Source organism: Lucilia sericata, unplaced genomic scaffold (assembly GCF_015586225.1).
Source record: "Lucilia sericata isolate MDLA Ls3-8-SP2 unplaced genomic scaffold, ASM1558622v1 Contig002168F_arrow, whole genome shotgun sequence".
NCBI lineage: Eukaryota > Metazoa > Arthropoda > Insecta > Diptera > Calliphoridae > Lucilia > Lucilia sericata.
In genome coordinates, this window is record NW_023996008.1 from 5,546 (window position 1) to 21,205 (window position 15,660).

The following is a 15,660-nucleotide window of genomic DNA, read 5'->3' on the forward strand; positions in this document are numbered from 1 at the left end:
AAATTCATTTCGAAGGCCTGTGTTGATCAGACCAACAAACAGTCTTAATTTAGTGATCGCTTTAAAAGGTTGTTGGGTAGAAAACGCGGCTCGGTTAAAAGCTGAAAAAAGACTAAAATAAAATAAGAAAAAAACGAACTTTTTTTTAAAGTATTAAATAAAAAAACTTAAAGTTAAATTTTATTAAGTTATAAATTAAAAAAAAAAACGTGAAAAATTTAAAAAAAAAAATAAAATTTAAGAAAAAATTGTGGTGCAAGAAATTCTTTTGTTATAAGTGTTATTAATAATATAAAAATAAATCTTTAATCATTTATTGTTTTGTGTAAAAAACAAGCAAAAATTATGCAAATTTTTTAAATAAAAACAAAAAATATTTAATAAAAAATTTCTTTTGTTTAAAATTTCCTAAAAAAGTGAAATTTATTTTTGTAAAGTTTTCGACTTCTTTGTTAATCTCTACGTTTTTTGTTATTTTTCAACTTGATGTGGATTAATTTTTGCAAATATTTAAATTTTAAGGTAAAAAAAAATAATAAAATTTTTATTATAATAAAATATTAAAAAATTATGTTAATTAAAAATTAATAAAAAAAATAATACTGTGTAAATATTAAAAATATTCTATTAAAATTTCATCATTAATAGAGAAACAAAAATTTCTTCTTTTAATTAAAATTAACTACAAAGAGGGGGAGTTTTAAGAAGAAAAAAAACATGCAAATTTTTGATCAAAACAAAAAATTAAAAGTGAAATGTTAAAAAAATTAGCAAAAAATTTTAGTTTTTTAAATGATTTATGAGACAAAAGTAAAAGTTTTTTGAAACTTTTAAAAAAACATAAAACAAATTAAAAATGTTAATCAATAACTACCGAAAAGAAAGAATAATTGTAGCAAAAAAAAATTTGCAAATAAATTAAAAGTTTTAAATTTTTCTTTAAATCTTCAAAATTAATAAGTTTTTTATAAAAAAAAAATTTGATTGAAATTTTCTTAAAATTTTGTTAAAATTTTTAAAAATTTTTGCTTAAAATTTGCAACTTTAGGAGCAAAAAAGAATTTTCCTTGACTTCTATTATGTTAAAAATGCATTTTTCTAACTTTTTGCAAACGGTTACTTGAAAAAGTAACCGGTTACTTTATGCTAAAATCAATCTAAACTAAACTTTAGGCCCTAATAAACAATAAGAACTCCCTTAAAAGTTCTTTGAAATAATAAAAACTTAATAAAATAGTACTTTTTCTCAGCTTTAGCTAATGGTTACTCGAAAAAGTTTTGAATTTTGATAAAAAATTTTAATAAAAATACTTTAGTCTTAAAAAATTTTAGTGAAAACTTATTTTAAATTGTTTGTTATGAAATAAAATTAACACTGACATGCTTTTAAGCAGTTTTTGGAAATGGTTACTTGAAAAAGTAACCGGTTACTTTTTGTGAAAAATCTGGCCAAACGAAACTTTAAACCTCAATAAACAGTTATAACATCTTTAAAAGTACTTTGAAGTAATTAAAACTTCTTAAAACAATATTTTTTCTTACATTTTGCAAATGGTTACTCGAAAAAGTTTTGAATTTTGATAAAAATTTTTAATAAAAATAATTTTTTCTTGAAATATTTTAGTTAAAAACTTATTTTAAATGGAATGAAATTAAATAATATTCACTCAGAAATGCTTTTAACAAGTTTTTGGTAATGGTTACTCGAAAAAGTAACCAATTGACAACTTAAATAACACAAAAATCATAAGTAATACGGAAAATAGCCGGAAAACTCAGCAAAAGTTAAACTTAATAAAAAAATAATCGGTTGCTTTTGATTCAAATTGTTATCAAACTAAAGTTTAGCGGATAAAAATATAAAAACTACAAGATAAAATAGATTTCGTTAATAAACATAAACATCTTTATTAAATAAACGGTTACTTTTATAAGTAACCATTTAGATTTTTAGTGAAATTAGTGTAAAATTTAAAATTTATTAAGAAATTTATTAATTTCCTGGAGGTAATTAGTTTAAAAGGAATTTGTGAACCAAATTTTAAGTTTCTAAAAAAGTAACCGTTTTTATTTCAAAAGTAACCATTTAGTTGTTTACCTTAAAGACCCTAAAATGGTGACTAAATATGATATTTTACAGTTTTATGGTAATTTTCTTAAAGAAAATTAAAAATTTTCCAAAGTTAATCGGTTACTTTTTACGAGTAACCGCTTTAATTTATGCTTAACCGTTTAGTTTTGTCTCAAAATGTTTAAAATTAATGAAATTCTTAAACAAATATGAACTTTTTGAGTTTTAGAAAATGTTTACTTAAAAATTTTCATAATTCTGCAAAAGTAATCGGTTCATTTGAAGTAATTGGTTATTTTTTAAAAGTAATCTCTTAAATATAAAAAAAATTGTATAGATTTTTTGCCTAAAATTGCCTAAATGTTATGTTGACTATGAAATTTTTGAGTTTTATCACATATTTGCTTAAAATTTTGTATGTTTTTTTTTTAAGTAATCGGTTACTTTTCTAAAAGTAATCACTTTAATTTCCGTAGTAACTATAAAAATTTTGACTTAAATTGCTAAATTTGAAACTAATTATCGAAATTATGAGATTTTTGACATTTTTGCTTATAAATTTGTAAATTTTTCAAAAGTAATCGGTTAGTTTTTGAAAGTAATCGCTTTGATTTCAAAAGTAGCCATGGATTTTTTAAATTAAATTGCTTAATTTAAAACTAATTATAAAAATCTTGAGTTTTTTGACATTTTTGCTCTCCATTTTGTAATTTTTTCAAAAGTAATCGGTTACTTTTTCAAAGTAATCGCTTTAATTTTAAAAGGAACTCTGGAATTTTTACTTAAATTGTCTTAATAAAAATGTTATAATAAATTTGTGGAGTTTTATGACATTTTTCCTTAGAAATTTGTAAATTTTTCAAAAGTAATCGGTTACTTTTTGAAAGTAATCGCTTTAATTTGAAAAGTAACCATAGTTTTTTTGCTTTAAACTGCCTAAATTAAAATGTTATAATAATAATCTTCAGTTTTATTTCATTTTTGTTAAAACATTTATACATTTTTCAAAAGTAATCGGTTATTTTTTTAAAAGTAATCGGTTACTTTTTTAAGTAACTGCTCAAATTTCAAATATATTCATAGATTTCTTGCTCAAACTAAAGAATAAATATGAAATTTTTAGTTTTACAGCAATTTTCTTAATAAAATTTTATTACTTTGTAAAAGTAAATGGTTACTTTTAGAAATTTCATAAGTAACCATTTGGTTTTTTTTTTAAAAAACTTAAAGGAAATATGGAATTTATATTGAAACAATTTATAGCTAGCAATATTTAAACATTTTAGACCTTAAAACAAACGGTTACTTTTAAAAAGTAATCGATTACTTTTAAAAGTAACCGTTTATTTTTTGATGGGAAATGATTTAAAAATGAGTTTTATTGTAAAGTTTCTCATTTTAATGTAAAAATTCTTAAAATTTTTTAGGTTTTTTGGAATTTTTTAAAAATTTTCCTTTTTTCAAGGAGTAGGCAACACAAAGGAATTAATAGGTTCTTGATGTTGTTGTTAATTTTTTGTTTAAACCATATGCAAACTGTTATTTGTTTTAAAATATAAAGCCTTTTATGGAATTTATATTTTTCCTCTATAACTTTTTTTTTTTTTTTTTTTTTTTTTGGTTTGATTTAGTTGTATGGAGTTTTTCTGTTTCTCAGGAATGTTGAGTGTGACTAAAAAGCAACAAAATGTTGTTGTTTTTTGTAGTTTTTTGCAAAAAAAAAATTCATTCAGAATTCTCAGACTTAAACACAGAAACATAAAAAAGTTTAGTTTTTGTTTTAACAAGAGTATTTTTTCAATGCATTTCAATCTTTAAGATACAAATGTATAAAAGTATGTGTTGTATTGCATTCATATAATGACGATGACGATGGATTGCAATATGGTGATGATGGGTTTTGTTGTTGGTTACTCGTTGTCGTTTCTTTTAACAGCAACAATAAGTAGAAGATCGAGTAATAAAACTAAAACAACCACAATAAGTAGAAATAATAAAATCACATTCTTTTCTGAAATAACAATTTCACTATTAACACTTTAAGCATAAGACTTTTTTTTAGACATCGTCCGTATGTGGTTTTTTATGGATTTTTAAACTCTTTTAGGTTTTGGTAACGAGTAGTTGAAAAATTTGTTTCTTTTTTAGTTTGTGGCCATAGACAAGACTTAAGGAAGAAGATGATTTTTTCAATTTCGGTTATGGTTTAGTAAACAGTAGCTTTTTTTGGGGTAATATACTCATATACTGCATACAGCAGCGGTCATTTTTATATAGAGTTATTTAAGTCCGTCCGTCCGTCTGTCTGTCTGTCTGTCTGTCTGTCTGTCTGTCTGTCTGTCTGTCTGTCTGTCTGTCTGTCCGTTTTTTGCTTTCTGTTCTTCTTTTTTTAACGAATACTATTTTCCTTTTATATTTTTTGTTGTTTCTACCACCACTTTAAGTGGTCTGCTGTGCAACATTGTATTTACTGAGGCGTATCGACAGCCAACCATGTTGATGGCAGGAGAAAAAAAAACCCCAAACAAATACTAAAACAAATTTACATTTTAAGCAGTTATAGTTTTTTTGTATAAACAAAAATCCAAAAAAAAAGTAACGATTTTTTTTTTAATAAAATATTGAGGAATAAATGTTAAAATTGGTGTAAAAAAAATTGAAGAAGAAAACTGCATAACAAGTACTTTTAACGTAAAAGCTACAAGTGGTTTGGTGGTTGAGTAACAAAACAAGTGGCGAGGGTTTTTTTTCTACTAGAGCTAAAAAAAAAAATAATCGTTTACATTAGGTATTTCAAAAATATAGGGAACAATGCTCTCTAATTGCTTAATAATGTACATATAACAGAAATTAAGAAAACAAGAAAAAATGGTTACTTTTAAAAAGTAACCGTTAAATTTTTGCCTTAAAATAGTAAAAAATTGTAATAAATTACTTCATTGTTAAGTTTTTAATGATTTTTTTCTACAAAATTGCAAAAATTTCCAAAAGTAACCGGTTACTTTTCTTAAGTAACCATTCAATTAACCTAAGTTAACGTTTAGTTTTTATCTCCAAATGGCAAAATTCATTTAAGAATCAGGAATTATTAAGTTTTTTATGATTTTTGTTAGAAAATTACGAAATTTTCAAAAGTAACCGATTACTTTTCAAAAGTAACCATATAATTTTTCCCTGAAATTAACTAAAACAAGTACTAGCTATTAAATTATTCAATTGTAATCAAATTTAATACAAAAACAAAAACAATTCTCGAAAGTAATCGGTTACTTTAAAAAGTAACCGCTTAGTATTTATCTCATAATACCAAATTCAAGTAGTAAACATGCACTAGCTATCGAATTATTTATTTGTAATCAATATAAATACAAAAATTATAAAAATTCTCCAAAGTAACCGATTACTTTAAAAAGTAACCGCTTAGTATTAAGCTCAAAATAATAGAATTCATAGAAATATAACAATATTTAATGTTTTATACAGTTTTTGTTACAAAATTCAAACATTTTCTAAAAGTAACCGATTACTTTTTCCAAAGTAATCATTAAGTTTTTGCCTAAAATTAACAAAAACTGGGATTATTTAACTAATTTTTCATTTCCAATCATTTTTTTCATCCAAAACTTGCCAAAATTCTGAAAAGTAGCCGATTACTTTAAAAAGTAACCGTTTATTTAAAAATGTAACCGTTTTGATATTGTCTCAAAATATTCAAAGTAATAAAAAATACGTAATTTTTTTAGGATTTTTGTTAAAAATTTCAAAAATTTTCAAAAGTAATCGAGTAATTTTAAAGCTAACCGGGTTTTCTGCAAAAACTAACCGGTTACTTGAAACAGTATTCGGTTAAATTTTGTAAAAATTTCGTAAATAATAGCATTCAAAATATTTGTAAAGTTTGTTTTTCGGTTTTTAAACAAAATTCTTAATGGTTACTTTTAGAAAAGTAACCGATTACCCTCCACAGTTTTATAATTTAAAAAAGTAACCGGTTTTTTGAGAAATTTTTACTTTTTCTCGAAATTTGTGAAATTATAACTTTTTAAATTTTTTTTGTAAGGTTGATTTTTAGGTTTTTTAACAAAATTATTAATGGTTACTTTTTTCGCCAAAAAATTTTTTGAAAAATTGTTTTTTTTTAATTTTTTTAATTTTTTATTCGGTAGCTTATTAGCGGTTTGTAACTTATTTAAATTATAGGTTATTTTCTGTAAGTAACCGATTTTTTGAAAAAGTAACCGGTTACTTATGAAAGAAATTTTTATTTTTTTTCCTTAAAATTAGTTTAATTTAACTTTTGAGATTATTTGGGAGTTATATTTTCTGGTTTTTAATGGAAATGTTATGGTTACTTGAGAAAAGTAACCGATTACTCGAATAATTTTTTGTTACTTTTATGAATTTTTACGTTTGTTTTATTAATTTGAGCTGAAATTTTACTTAATTAAGTGATGAGTTTTGAAAAGTCATCGGTTTTTTTGATAAATAACCGGTTTTTAGAAAAAGTAATCTGTTACTTAAAAAAAACAATTTATTGCTTTTTTGCTATGATGGTTTAGAATTAGAATGTTACTTAAAAAGTGTTGCGTTTTGAAAAGTAACCGGGTTTTTTGAAAAATAACCGGCTTTTAGAAAAAGTAATCGGTTACTTAAAAAAAACAATTGATTGTTTTTGTACTAGCAAGGTTTAAAATTAGAATGTTGCTTAGAAAGTTACTTAATTAAGTGTTGCGTTTTTAAAAGTAACCGGGTTTTTTGAAAAATAACCGGTTTTTTAAATAACCGGTTTTTTGAAAAAGTAATCGTTTAATTTTTTACCAAAAAGTTTTAAAGTGATTGTTTAATGAAGTTGTTTAGTTCTTTTATGATTTTTGAAGAGATTTTAAATGGTTACTTTAAAAAAGTAACCGATTAATTTTGTTAAAAATTGTTATTTAGACAGTTTTTATGCTGTTAATGGTTTATTGAACTGATTTTTGTTTATTTTACTTTAATTTCTCTGTTTAACTTTTACTTTTTTCGAGTTTTTATTTTCTGATAAAGAAATTTCTTTAAATGTTTATTCTTAACATGTTAAGTTGATCTGAATAATATAAACTTTCTTTTTATTTTCTTAAAATATTTAAAAAGTAAATTTCTTTCAACAGCAAAAAAAAATCGATGATTACTTTAGTTGCAAAAGAATTTGTGTCAATTTTATTGATAATCATTTTAAAACGTACTTATCAGCAGTTTATAGCAAAGACAAAAAAATACCTTTTTAGAATTTTAAATAACTTCTTAAAACACTTTAAACAACAGTAACAACAACAGCAACAAAGAAAAGTATAAGAAAAACAGAAAATTTATGATATTGCAAAATTAACATTTTAGTTTAAAAAACAAAATAAAAAGTATTTTGTACCAATTTAAAATGCTAAACCAGCAAATATTGATAAATACAAACAAAACAGCAAATGTCTCGTTATGTGACAAGAATTTGCAAATGTCAACACTTGATGAAATTTACAAAAAAAAAAAAAAAGTAAAAAAAAAAACTTAAAAGTTTAAGGGAAATTCCTATTGCTGGCAAATATAAAAATATTTAGAGCAATGCTTTAAAAAAATTTATTAAAATTTTAAAAACGTTTTGCTGTTTTACTCAATATTTATTTAAAAGACCCCGAGGTACCCTAATTTTTTGTTTTCAAAGTTAACACCTACATCTGCTTCATTTTAATATCACAAAATTTTCATCTTTTTGGCAACACTGACTGACTGCCATAGCAATAAAGAAACTGTATTTATGTATGTTGTTGTTGTTATTGCACTTTACTCATCGTGTGTGGTTGATTACTCATTTCTTGTTGTTGTTGCTATTGTTTGCAAGTGCATCTTTCGCTGTGTTTTTGTTATAGTTGTTAAGTTTTACTCGTGTTTGAGTGTTTGCTTTAAGTATGGAGGATTTTTTTCTAGATGTTTTTGTTGTTTTCTTGCCCTTACAAACACTCACCATTGTCTTTATCTTGGAAAAAATATAGACATTTTTTTTTATATTTTTAATTTTTGCTATAAAAAGTTTTATTTATTATTAAGTTTGATTTTTTTCTTAAAAAAAATATTCTTTAAGAAAACACAGAGAGTTATAGAGAACAACTCATGTAAACAATTGTTAAATAACAAAAATAAGCCTTAAAAAAAGTTATAAAATGCAGGAAAAATACTTAAAATAACAAAAATTGTAATTGTTTACATTGTTTACCTCATGTCAACTATAAGTAAACAAGGTAAAATTTCCTTTTAATAACTCAACCAGCAAGAAAACTGCCTAAAACTAACAAAATTATTATTAATTACATAGTTTACATATTGTTTACTTCATGTAAAGAATTGAAATTTAACAAAAGTTTACTTTTAAAACATATAAAACGACGAAAAATGCTTGAAATACCAAAAATTTTAATTGTTTACATTGTTTACCTCATGTAAAGAAAGTAAAATTTCCTTTTAATAACTCAACAAGCAAGAAAATCGCTTTAAAGTAACAAAATTATCATTAATTACATAGTTTACATATTGTTTACCTCATGTAAACAATTGAAAATTAACAAAAAAATTGCATTAAAAAGGTATAAATTTCCTTTTAATAGCTTAAAATCAACAATTGAAATTTTTAAAACATATAAAACGACGAAAAATGCTTGAAATACCAAAAATTTTAATTGTTTACATTGTTTACCTTATGTCAACAATTGAAAAACAAGCTAAAATTTCATTTTAATAACACAACAAGCAAGAAAATTGCTTAAAACTAACAAAATTATCATTAATTACATAATTTACATATTGTTTACCTCATGTAAACAATTGAAAAATAACAAAAAATTACCTTAAAATGCTATAAAACAACGAAAAATGCTTGAAAAACCAAAAATTTTAATTGTTTACATTGTTTACCTTATGTCAAAAATAGGTAAACAAGGTAAAATAGCAATACATAGCTTTCTAAGTCATTAGAAATGTTTAAATTATCTCAAATAACAATTGTTGACATACTTTACATATTGTTTACATGATGTAAACAATGGCAAATTTCTTAAAATTAGCTTTTAATTGTTACAAAATCATGTAAAATCTTAAAAAAAACTAAAAATGTTAATTCTTTACATTATTTACCTCATGTCAACAATAGGTAAACAAGGTAAAATATCAATACAAAGCTTCATTAACCATAAACAATTTTGAAATTATGATAAATTACAATTATTGACATTGTTGACATTTCGTTTACATCATGTAAACAATTGAAAATATTAAGGAAATTAACTTTCAACAGCTGTAAAATTAGTTAAAATGTTTAGCTTATTAAAAATATTTATAATTTACATTGTTGACATTATGTCAACAATGTAAATTTTCATTTAAATACAAGAAAATTGCTTAATATTAGTAAATAATGCAAAATTTCCTTAAGAAACTTTAAGAAAATCAAACAGTTTTCGCTATTTAATTAGAGTTTCTGTTGTTTTTTTTTTGTGATGGGAGAAGTTGTTTACTTCATATAAACAATTCAAGTTATTGTTGCTTTTTAATTATTTTTATTTTATTCTTTTTTTATTTTTTTTTTTTTTTTTTTTTTGTTTTTTTGTTTACTTTTAATCTTTCTTGAAATAATTGTTTCTGCTCAAAAAGTCATAACCCCCTACAGCTTGTGCAGATTAACAGTGTAAAAAAACCGCAAGAATTTATTTGTGATTTCTTTTTTTTAAGCAATTCTAAAATTAAACCAAACATATCCCATTGTGAAGAGGTGCAAATTTGGCAAAATTGTAAATAAAAAATTGGGAATCAAAGAAATTTGCAAAAAATGGTTTTTAAACGAAATTCCTTTAAAAGTTCATTAACTTTTGATTAAAAGAAATTAAAGCTGGAAATGTATAAAAAAAATCTTATTTTATTTATAAAAATTATTAGTTTTTTTTATTTATTTAAATAAAAAAAATTAAAATTGATATTTAAAATTATGATTTTTGGGGTTTAACACAAAGCATGTTTAACCTTTTAAAATTTAAAAGAAAAAGATTAATTACTTGTCTTTTAAATCATATTTTTCATGGTTTTTTTTACAATTTTTTTTTATAATATTTAGTAATAACAAACTATTGCTAGCTGCTATGATTAATTGTTTAATATTTAATCGTTTAACTTTTTTATTTATGCAAAATATAAAGAATTTTTATAAATCAATTGCTTAAGGGTTTTTTTTCTATAATTTTCTTTTAAAGATTTTGATTTCGATCATAATGTAAAAGGCCTATAAAGTTACTTTTTTGTATAATATAGTAATACATTTTTTGTAATTTAAAATTTGATGGGAATTTTATTAATTTTCAATAAATCATGGGATTTAAAAAAAATAACTTAATAATAATATGCTTTAATAAAACAATTTTAAAAACTATGTTAATTTTAATTAATTTGTGTAACAAATGATGTAAGTTCGTCTAATGCTAAACATTTGAAGATTTTAATTAATAACTTATAAAAATAAAACTTAATTTATTTAGAACATTATTTAGCAAATAGCTTAAGGGCTTGAAAGTTTAAAATTGTTTTCAATGAAAAGCTTCTGTGGTAAAGAAGTATGGTAAACAATTTGTTATTTTTTTTAAGTTTTTTCCAAATTACTTATAATTTACGTCATAACTTAAAAAAAATTAGTCTAAACAATTTAAATTTTTATAATCTTATATACTTTACACGATTTAATAAAATTCTAAATCAATTTTTCAATATTTTCAATTGTTTACCTAAAGTAAACAATATGACAACAATGAAAATATTGGTTATTTTATCAAATTTAAACATTTCTTATGGTTTGAGAAGCTTTAAAATTGAAATTTTACATTATTTACCTTTTGTTGACATGAGGTAAAGAATGTAAAGAATTGAAATTTTCACTTTTATAAAGATTTTACATGATTTTCTAACAATTAAAAGCTAATTTTAAGAAATTTGTAATTGTTTACATCATGTAAACAATATGTAAAATATGTAATTAATGGTTTTTGAGATCATTTAAACATTTCTAATGGTTTTGAAAGCTTTGTATTGATATTTTACCTTGTTTACTTATTAATGACATAAGGTAAACAATGTAAACAATTACAATTTTTAGTTTTTCAAGTATTTTTCCTTATTTAATGACTTTTAAAAGCAAACTTTTGTTAAATTTCAATTGTTTACATGAGGTAAACATTATGTAAAATATGTAATTAATGATAATTTTGTTAGTTTTAAGCACTTTTTTTGCTTGTTGAGTTATTAAAAGGAAATTTTACCTTGTTTACTTATTAATGACATGAGGTAAACAATGTAAACAATTTGTATTTTTAGTAATTCAAACATTTTTCCTGGTTTTATAACTTTTAAAAGCAAATTTTTGTCAAATTTGAATTGTTTACATAAGGTAAACAATATGTAAAATATGTAATTAAAGGTAATTTTGTTACTTTTAAGCAATTTTTTGCTTGCGGAGTTATTAAAGGAACATTTTAGCTTGTTTTTCAATTGTTGACATAAGGTAAACAATGTAAACAATTACAATTTTTAGTTTTTCAAGCATTTTTCCTTATTTTATAACTTTTAAAAGCAAACTTTTGATAAATTTCAGTTGTTTACATGAGGTAAACAATATGTAAAATATGTTATTAAAAGAAAATTTTAGCTTGTTTTTCAGTTGTTGACAAAAGGTAAACAATGTAAACAATTACCATTTTAAAATTTTCAAGCATTTTTCCACGTTTTATAGCTTTTTAAGGCATATACATATTTGTTAAATTTCAGTAGTTTACATGAGGTAAACAATATGTAAACTATGTAATTAATGATAATTTTGTTAGTTTTAGACAGCTTTCTTGCTTGTTGAGTTATTAAAAGAAAATTTTACTTTGTTTACCAATTGTTGACATAAGGTAAACAATGTAAACAATTAAAATTGTTTGGTTTTCAAGCATTTTTCGTTGTTTTGTAACTTTTTAAAACAAACTTTTGTTAAATTTCAATTCTTTACATAAGGTAAACAATATGTAATCTATATATATAAAATTCTAACGTTACTGACTGACTGACTGACTGACTGATTCACTGACTGATTCATCATCGCACAGCCTAAACGGTTGAAGCTAAAGAGCTGAAATTTGGACAGGAGGTTGGTCTTCCGCCAAATAAATCCACTAAGACGGGATTTTTGGAAATTCGAATGTTTAGGGGGTAAAAAAGGGTAAAAACGGGTAAATTCGGTAACCTTATATCTCCTAAACTAGAAAAGATACAAAAACAGTTTAAAGCTTATCGCCGTTCATTTAAAAAATAAACGGACAGGTGTCTGTACTTTTTTAAAATTCGGCCCCTTTAGGGAATAAACGGGTAAAAACTGTATTTTGGTACTTTTTTCGCACCCCATGTATCTTTTAAACCAGTGCACATTCAAAAAATATTTTTGACTCCTTCATAACTTAACGAAAAAATAAAAATATGAATTTAGTACTTTTTGGATATTCGGACGTTTAAGGGGTTAAAATTGTACCTATTTTTGGTACTTTTTTCATAAAACATTGTTTTTGGTTTATTAACTTATACATATGGAATACATAATAACGGGCTCCCACTACGATGTTGCAACTTTTTGGAATAGAATTTTTATTTCGTTAATGGGGAGGAAAAAAGTACCAAAAGGGGTAAAAACGGGAAATTTGATTTTATTCAACCACAATGATCCAATTTAGATAAAATTTTTAAATTTAGAAACACTAAATATCTTAATGGGGTGTTATTTGGAACCCCGGTATCAAGTGATATTTTTTGGTACTTTTCATTCTCCAACTGGTCCTTTTTGAGTTTTCTATGATATTGAAATAGAAACATGAAATTAATAATAAAGGGACTTTTCGCTACTTTTTCGTTCTACACAGGTACTTTTTTGAGTTTTCTTTAAAATTAAACCTAGAAACATGAAATTAAGCATGTAGAGCTCGGAGTAAATGAGAATCTATAATAGGGGACTTTTTGGTACTTTTTCGTCCTTCGACTGGTACTTTTTGAGTTTTCTATAAAATTTAACCTAGAAACATGAAATTAAGCATATAGAGCCCTTAGTAAATGAGAATCTATAAAAGGGGACTTTTTGGTACTTTTTCGTCCTTCGACTGGTACTTTTTGAGTTTTCTATAAAATTTAACCTAGAAACATAAAATTAAGCATGTAAAGCCCTTATTAAATGAGAATCTATTAAAGGGGACTATTTGGTACTTTTTCGTCTTTCGACTGGTACTTTTTGAGTTTTCTATAAAATTTAACCTAGAAACATGAAATTAAGCATGTAGAGCCCTTAGTAAATGAGAATCTATAAAAGGGGACTTTTTGGTACTTTTTCGTCTTTCGACTGGTACTTTTTGAATTTTCTATAATATTGATTCTAGAAGCATGAAATTAAGCATGTAGAGCCTGGAGTAAATGCGAATCTATAAAAGGGGACTTTTTGGTACTTTTTCGGCCTTCGACTGGTACTTTTTGAGTTTTCTATTAAATTGAACCTAGAAACATGAAAATAAGCATTTAGAGCCCGTAGTAAATGAGAATCTATAAAAGGGGACTTTTTGGTACTTTTTCGTTCTTCAAAAGGTACTTTATGAATTTTCTATAATATTGAAAATAGAAACATGAAAGTATGCATGTAGAGCCTGGATTAAGTGAGAAACTATAAAAGGGGACTTTTTGGTACTTTTTTGTTCTTCAAAAGGTACTTTTTGAATTTTCTATAATATTGAACCTAGAAACATGAAATTAAACATGTAGAGCCCGAATTAAGTGAGGACCTATAAAAGGGGACTTTTTGGTACTTTTTCGTTCTTCAAAAAGTACTTTTTGAATTTTCTATAATATTGATCCTAGAAGCATGAAATTAAGCATGTAGAGCCTGGAGTAAATGAGAATCTATAAAAGGGGACTTTTTGGTACTTTTTCGTTCTTCAAAAGGTACTTTTTGAATTTTCTATAATATTGATCCTAGAAGCATGAAATTAAGCATATAGAGCCTGGAGTAAATGAGAATCTATAAGAGGGGACTTTTTGGTACTTTTTCGTTCTTCAAAAGGTACTATTTGAATTTTCTATAATATTGAACCTAGAAACATGAAATTAAGCAAGTACAGCCAAGATTAAGTGATAACCTATAAAAGGGGACTTTTCGGCACTTTTTCGTTCTTCAAAAGGTACTTTTTCAATTTTCTATAATATTGAACCTAGAAACATGAAATTAAGTACGTAGAGCCCGGAGTAAGTGAGAACATATAAAAGAGGACTTTTTGGTAATTTTTCGTTCTTCAAAAAGTACTTTTTGTGTTTTTTATAACATGAAATTAACCATGTGGAGCCCGGAGTTAATGAGAATCTATAAAAGGGGACCCTTTGGTAATTTTTCGTTCTTCAACTGGTACTTTTTTAATTTTCTATAATATTGAATTTAGGAACATGAAATTAAATAAAAGAGGTCTTTTGTTACTTTTTCGTACTTCATTGGTACTTTTTGAGTTTTCTAAAATATTGAATATATAAACATAAATTTAAATAGGGGACTTTTTGATATTGCAGATATATATACATTTACAATAATATTTATTTTATTCCATTACGATGAGGGTAGCGAAGCACACTGGGTATAGCTAGTTATTAGTAATTTTGTAAGTTTTAATTATTTTTTTGGATTTTTGATATATTTAATTGAAATTTTACCTTGTTTACCTATTGTTGACATGGGGTAAACAATGTAAACAATTGCATTTTTCCTCGTTTTATAACTTTTAAAAGCTTAAACAATATTAAATAACATTGTTATACTTAAAAATGTCAGTTATTTTGAAAAAACAACAATATTTTCTTAAATAACTTATAGTTTGTAACTACTTTAATAAAACACCAATAAGCTAAAAATGTACATTTAATGTTAAAATACCTTCTTTTTAAGAAAAAGAGCTAAATTATAGAGAGACTAAGCGAAAAAAAATACGAAAAAGAAAAAAAGGAAACAACATATTGGCGGCTTTTAAACGTTTGAAGTTTGAAGAAAAAAAAAACTTACCGCATTTAACCAGAGACGTTCTTCATTAATTGTCAATAACACAAAAAACACATCACAGATCCACTAGCTTTCCATGAAATACTACATAATAATCTTTCAGCAAACTTCTTACTGCTGCTAGCATTTTAAAGAAGAAAGAAGTTAAAGTTGATTTCAAAGCAAAAAAAGGTTATTAAATGTGTTACGCACTTTGTAATTTTATTTTTATGTTATTAACACATTTTTGCGCAAAAAAAAAAAAAAAAAAAAAAAACAAAACAGAGAAATAATTTACCCAACATCTTGTTCGAATAAATGTATTTAAACAATTTACTTAATGGCTGCTTAAGATAATTTTTTTATGGTACTTGGTTAATATTTATTTATTTATTTGCTTTTTCAAAAAAATGTGCAATTTCCAGGAAGAACTTAAGAACCCAAACCAGGTTTATGCTCTCATCATTAACGCTTGCTTGCATTGCAGCAGCAATTT

At 23.9% G+C, this 15,660-nt stretch overlaps 1 protein-coding gene across 1 annotated transcript in view; it reads left to right on the forward strand.

The window, feature by feature from the left end:
* Positions 1-251: 251 nt before the first annotated feature.
* LOC119613536 (pro-interleukin-16-like) overlaps positions 252-15,660 on the forward strand; it is a 37,370-nt gene continuing 21,961 nt past the window's right edge. Inside the window, exon 1 of the mRNA XM_037969558.1 lies at positions 252-522. The gene's annotated coding sequence lies outside the window, so the exon portion shown is untranslated. The remainder of the gene's footprint in view (positions 523-15,660) is intronic.